The sequence below is a fragment of the Protopterus annectens genome, chromosome 16.part0 (genome assembly GCF_019279795.1).
Source record: "Protopterus annectens isolate FY-2018-M chromosome 16.part0, PAN1.0, whole genome shotgun sequence".
In the NCBI taxonomy this organism is placed as follows: Eukaryota; Metazoa; Chordata; order Ceratodontiformes; family Protopteridae; genus Protopterus; species Protopterus annectens.
Window position 1 is genome coordinate 489314920 of NC_056750.1, and position 6379 is coordinate 489321298.

At 37.4% G+C, this 6379-nt stretch overlaps 1 non-coding gene across 1 annotated transcript; it reads right to left on the bottom strand.

The window, feature by feature from the left end:
- Positions 1–6086: 6086 nt before the first annotated feature.
- On the bottom strand, positions 6087–6159 carry TRNAV-UAC. Its single transcript has one exon. It is a non-coding gene; the product is annotated as a tRNA-Val (tRNA).
- Positions 6160–6379: the final 220 nt, after the last annotated feature.

The following is a 6379-nucleotide window of genomic DNA, read 5'->3' on the forward strand; positions in this document are numbered from 1 at the left end:
TCCCATAGATGTTGTATTCTTAGCTTTGCAGAGTGCGGTTTCTACCTGTGTGGCCGTGATTACTGGAATTTGGCAATCTTTTGGTATTGAGATGGGTCCTTTAGGGGGTGAGAGGGGGGTGAAGTTGGCACTAAATCAATCTGCCAGGATATTGGCAATATCCTTGGGATCAGTATATTTAATGCCATTCTGTTGAAGCTCAGAGCAGATCCGAGCATTGCCATAGTCTGCCAAACTGAACAAATGGATTCAGCACTAGTACTAATAACTAGCATGGCTGTTGCTAGTATTGCAGCACAGCAAGAACTAGAAGTAATGGACCACAACTGCAAAACTGCAGGCCCATTCATATGGCACTTCATACTGTACTGACTGTCCATGAGCAGGCTGAGCTGCACAGATACACCTCTAGTCCAGCTGTGTAACGTCTGTCATAATATGGATGTACATAGTTCATGTAGACACGTGACACCACTACACTACAACAGTCAGCTGTGGAAACAACAGATATCTTTCAAAACTCAGTAAACCAGATGCGTAGTCTGTGCTTGTTGTGCATGATGCAGCAGGCATCCTAACATCTTTACACACCTGTTATCTATGCCAAGAGAGCACCAGCAATGGACAGAGACTACTTCACAGCAGGACATCCAAACATCAGAGGTGTTGTTGATTGAACATGTATCATCATCTCAGTAACCAGCACAGACAACACCTAATCATATCTCCATTCATTGAACTTCCAAGTGGTATGTCACCACAGAGGTCAGATATGTCATGTATCCCATTCACAGCCAATGACTGTGTGATGTGTGTGTGCAAAATGCCCCAAGGAAACCATGGTACCCCTGTTTGAAATGACTCAGACTTAAACTACTTGTTCCAGCCAAGCACTACATCACATTGCTAATTTGTGGAAGATGAAAGATACTTCAAACCTTGGATTCTGTGCATACTGACATGTAAATGCCAGAAAGCTTACAGCAGAGGTCACAGTAGAACTTGTAACATAATCAAGCATGTGTTTGCATCCCTTTCCAGTATGTCCTTACAAAGGTATGCTGCAAATGTGTGTTGTACTTTATGCTACATAACCTTACTATCTATGCAGTGACAGCACAGTAGCAACACATGAAGATACGTGGGAATATGAGGACAAGCCAGGACCACTAAATCATCCAACCAAATGATGCCTGCAATGCAAGCTGCATTAATCAACATCCCTTTATTTTAAAAAGGATTCTGATATATTGTATCTACAATAGATGCAGAAAAGAATTAGGTGTTATGCAGTGAATGATGGCAGTTCAGAGCAGGAAAGCAGCTATAGCATATAATGTAATGCACAGTGAACCTAAGTATATATACTTTTGTCACATCCATAGCACATAACCAAGGGGCAGCACAGCAGTTTCTTGAAAATACTGAGGAAATAAGATAAGCACATTGTCCACCTCTGAGAATCTCCTCCTGCCAGGTGTATGGACCTGTTAACTCTATCCCAGACACAGCCAATGACTGTGTGCCACAGCACCGGCCTTTGACCTGAGTTATTCTATGCTTTCCAGGGGCAGAGATGGTGTGTCCTGATGTGGTAACTGCCCTTTTAAAATCAGACCAGGACTTATGAGATGTTGTAAGCTCAACAGGTGACTACATGACTGCAGATGTGATGTATAGAATATGCATGTATGTCAAAGATCAGCGATGCTTCAGATGCACTACCTCCTGCTGTTTGTGGAAGTAAAAATATCTCTATATGTACTGGGAGTGTAGCATGTTGTTGCACAAGGGAGTATACATGAAACCTGAAGACATTCACTTATGGCACAAATATGCAACAATGCTACTTTTGCCTTGTTTTCATGGATTACTATATCTGGTTTTCTTGCATCTATTTTTTTGAACTGTTGGTAATGAGTGATCCAGTGTTATATGAACTTCATTCTTCATAATGCTTTGTGGCTCATGTTTCCAGTGCTCCTCAGCTACTTCAGTATTATAATGTTTGCACAATCCCCATTACAGCAGTCTTGCCACATTATTATGCCTTTCAGTATACAGACCCTCTTCCATTCTAGCAACAAGACGTCCAACTGTTTCCAGTTCTCTTTTATAGAACCTGCATTTGTCTGTTTCTCCCACATGTTCGATGGACTTTTCTAAACTAATATGTATGTAGTCCACTACAGAAGCCGACAATATCAACCTTTTACCTTTTGATTTAAATTCACCTTTCCTTAACCATTTCTGCATCAAATCCTGATCACCACGTGGTTGTTCCTGGAGTTTTTTGTCCTTGAAACTATATTTATGCCTTTTCTACATTTCTTGCCTTCTCATCTGATCCTTCTCCGTATATTCTTTATTTTGTTTTTTGGCACATTCAGTTGCTGCCTGATTTTTATCTACTTCTGGTTTGATTTCCATTCCCACTTGACACCAATATGCTTCTGCTAAACTAAGCAGCGAAGTCATCTTACACTTATTTACTTCATGTATTAAAATTCACTATGTTTGGATATGGTGAAGTCAGCAGATATGTATATAGTCCTACGATTGTAGATCTATACATGTAACCATTTTCGAGGAGGCCCATAACTTCTTCAGAATGAGGAATATGTCATCTTGGTACACACTGATATTTTTTATATACCATTTGATAAGTGTAAACCATTTTTCTTGAATTCCTGTCTAACTGATCCAATACCTTTTAGGGCCAGTCAATCACCCCGAAACTGTAAGTCAGAACAGGAAGAGCAAATTGGTTTATAGCTTAGACTTTGTTCCTAGATGTCAGGGCTGTAGTAATAATTTTAATCATCTGAAATATTCTTTACTGAGTTTTGTTCACATTTGTTCATATTTTATTGTCCTTCCAAATATTTATACACTCTCCTACTCAAGTTCTTCCATCACATTCCTGTACCAGACTGATATCTTATTGGTGCTGCAGCTTTCCTGCTTTAAGGGTTGCTTTTGCACGTTTATCAAGACCAAATGACATTATTATATCATCTGAGAAAGTTTTGATCACTTGCAGTTGTGCTTTCAGCTCCTCATCTGATGAACTATACAGTTTTAGATCATCCGCAAAAAGAAGATGAGAAGTATTTTTACACTTTGCTGTTTTCTGTGAGCCAAACTGTAACCATGACCTTATCTGTAAAGAAAACAGATTAATGTGCTAAGGGCAAGACAAAACAACAGGGGTGATAAATATTCACCCTGGGAACAACCCTTTCTAAATTTTTTTCTCTGGGATAATAATTTGGTCTTTATCGTGGGTTAGGTACAAAGTGGTTTGACATTGTTTTATGGTCACTATAATGTAATTGATCAATACAGGGTGTATCTTATACATCAGTAAGCACCTTTTTATCCGTGAATGTGAGATCATGTCAAATGCTTTTTTGTAATCTGTCTATACCATACTTTAATTCTTCCCCTTTTATACAATTCTCCATTATGACTTTATTTAACAACAAATGATCCTTTGTTCCATATGACTTTCTTTTGTTACCCTTTTATGCTATTGACATTATGGAGTTTTCTTCTAAACAACAGTAAATGCTATCAGCATCACTTCCAGCATATAGTTTATACATCATTGGCAGGCTGGTCTATAGTTTATATGATAGCTTTCAGATTTACTCTTAAGGAGGAGTATAATTTTTTCCTGTTGTTAACCAGGTTGGTGTCTGTTCAGGATGGGCATATAAGTAGTTCTTACTCAAGGCCAAATCTTTGTTTGCCCATGAAATAGCAAAAATATGGAACAACCTACTCCTTGACCTCAGACTACAAAACTCCACACCTTTCTTCAAAAGCCTACTTAAAACATACCTCTTCACCAACCATCTATGCAACTGTAATTGACCCCCTGAAGCCTCATCCACTCATTGTTTCTACACCAATCTGTCCTGAACAACATGCTCTAACTATACCTATCCATGTGTGAGCAATAACCTATATATGAGTGATGTTCTTTCATGTATATTTGCTTGAATGTATATATGGAAATTAAACATTTATATACCCTTATTCAGTTGTGAAATATCTTGCATTGCTCTACCAGGTTCTTATCTTCTCTCATTGTATATTTTGGTACACTTGTATTTTCAACGAAAAGGGGTAATATCCTCTTATTGTATACTAACTGCTGTAAAGTCTACAATCTGTATGCTACTACTCTTTAAAGGTCTCTTTTGTAAATTTTTCTTCTCTCTGTAAACTTATGGAGTTTTCTCCTCAGGACTCCACTGAAAACAGCCACTTGTCCAGTCTGACTATCCTGGCAAACAAATGTTAAATAAATTAATAAAATAAATTTTGCCAGAAGTTAGGTACTGCATCTGGGCCTGGGGATTTCCAGTTAAGAACTTTTCTTAATTTTGTTTCAATTTCTGTGGCAGTTAATTCACCCCTTTTCATATCCTGTACATTTGAACTTCTGTCTTTTACTTCTTTTATCCATTCAGCATCTGTATATTCCATGGGGTCTTCATAGATATTTTTCCAAAATGTGTCTATTTCTTCTTGTTTTAGTGGTGTTTCTATTGCTTTTGCTTTGTTTTCCAGTTCTGTATATGACTTTTTTGAGGGTCATCAATAAATTGCTTAGTTTGTAGTTTTCCTTTATATTTATCTGCATATCTTCTAAGGTTTTCTGCCTGCACTGATATATTTAGTTTATTATTTTCAATAGTGTACAATAGATACTGGTCTGTTCTGATACTGTACGTTGTTTTCATGTCTATCTTTCTAAGTATTTTTGTTGATTTGTTCCCTCTTGTAACAGTGACACTTCATGTCTTAATTGCTTTATAGTTTTCTTTGTTCAATGCTTCCATGATGGCATTTGATTTCTTTCATTCCTTTCCCTTACTGCTCTGTGTTTTTGTGGTAAGACTCTATTTGTTATTAATTTAGCTGCACAGTAATATAGCTTATTTATTTCTATTATATCACATGAATTTTTGTTAATAGTCTTGATTACTGTGTTCTTTTGTTTTATCAGACTTCTAACATTTTGGGTCTTATTGACTTTCTATAATTTATTCCTTTTATCTATCTTTATATGTCTATCCACCTCCATTAATTCAAGCAATTCTTACCTTAGGTCATTTCTTCTAAGCTGATGGCACATTATTTGCTCTCTGTTTCCTGTGGGTATTCTACAGAAAGTTCCAGAATGTCTTCCTGTGACACATTCTCTTCAGCTGCATCCTGCGTTATCTGTTGTTCTTTCATATGGGAAGTCACTGGCCTGCCACTCCACGACACTGACCAAGTCAGAGGTGTCATTATTTCCTACTCCTTTGCTTGCTCTGCCACTCTGACAGAACTTTTGAAGTGGTTTCCTTCTATAAGCTCCAGAGTATCTTCATGTGGCAAATGATCAGATGCTTCCCATTCCACCTGTTTCTCCTTAATTTGGGTATTCAGTGTTCCATCATGCTGTGACGTTATCAGAGTTGGATTTTCTACACTAAATACTTCACTTTGCAGACAATCCATAACATAATTTTCTATTTCTTTAACTTCTGTATTCATAATCCTCTCTTCTAATTCTCTATTTGTTTTATTATTTTTTGTATTGTGAAATTTTCTGTATCTGTATGCCTTTCTTTGTATTTCTCTTTAAATATCTTTGCTGCTGCTTTTTTTGTATTGATTTGTTTTACTTTTTATTCTTTACATAAATATTGCACCATATTAAACCTCTTTTTCTTTCCCATGACTATATTTCTTCATCAGATGTCTTCCATTATACCTGGTGATCCTTATTTTGGGGACTTGTTCCATCATTTATTTATTTTATTTTATTTTTATTTAACATTTGTTGACAGGGAAAGTCTGACATGGAACGAGCCAATTTTCAGCAGAGGCCTGTGGAGAAATGCTCCAGACACATCTCTTTGTAACGTGAGAGGAAACCAGAGCACCTGGAGGAAACCCACACAAACACAGGGAGAACATGCAGACTCTGCACAGAAGGCACCCCAGCTGAGAATTGAACCAGAGAACCTCTTGCTGTGAGGTGACAATGTTACTGCTGCACCACTGTGCCATCCGCAACTGAATGGTTCAACTGGGGCTCGAACCCAGAACCTTCTGCATGTAAAGCAGACGTGATAACCACTACACTATGGAAACTCCCATCATGCTGTGACATAACCTGTATTAAACTTTCTACACTAAATCCTTCACTTTGCAGGTATTCCATAACTTCACTTTCTATCTATTCAACTTCTACCTTACTAATCTTCTGTTCTGCACTTCCCCTTTGTGATATTATTTTTTGTATTGTGAATGTTTTCTGGGTACCTTTGCCTGTATTTCTCTTCAAATATCTTTGGAGATTGTTTTTATTGAT